Here is a 773-nt window from a genome sequence, read left to right as displayed (position 1 = left end):
GCAGTGTGTCAGGTCCTCATCTTGGAAGCGAGGACTCAGTGATAAAGGGAACACAGCGATGACTCTGATAGAACACAGCAGAGGTGACGGATGTATCCAGCTCTACAACTGGATTCAATGTGAAGGCCTCACAGAGGGAGAGAGGACACTTAACTGGACTTGAAGGGTAAGTGGCATTAGCAGGCAGAGATTATGGGAAGAACATCTGGGGGATAGGGAACAGAGGGAGCCAATGCTTGAGAAGATGAGAAAGCACAGCTTGCTGCTGGGGAGGGTCAGGGTCAAAGTCCTGGTGTCTAGGCATGAAGGAGAGCAGATGAAGCTGATGCTAAATCAAGGAGGGACTTGAAGGCTGATCTAAGAAGTCTGGAAGGTGATGACGACCATTGAAGAATTTTCAGTAAGGAAAGGGCAGGATTGTGCAATTACGAAAGACCACTTGGAAGTCCTAGTGTGTGGATGATTGGAATGAGGTGAGGCTGAGGCAGTGAGGTTGGTTAAGAAGTTGCTGCAGCAGTTCAGACCAAAGATGACAAGGTATGATCTGAGGCAATGCAGATGGGGCTGGGAAAGCTAATTCTTAAGAGATTCTGGAGATAGATTTGGCCATAGAGAAATATGCAGATGACATATAAGGGCCGCAAGGGAGTAATGATGAAGTGGTTCTTGCTATTTTATTCCTTCCCAAATATTGTGCCTTCCTTCTCATCTGTTCTTTTCAGAGGATAATTTTATGGTTATATAATATCTGAAAATGCCTCTCCTTGCTTCTG

Source organism: Talpa europaea (genome assembly GCF_964194135.1).
Source record: "Talpa europaea genome assembly, chromosome: 7".
NCBI lineage: Eukaryota > Metazoa > Chordata > Mammalia > Eulipotyphla > Talpidae > Talpa > Talpa europaea.
Note: the sequence above shows the minus strand (reverse complement) of the source record.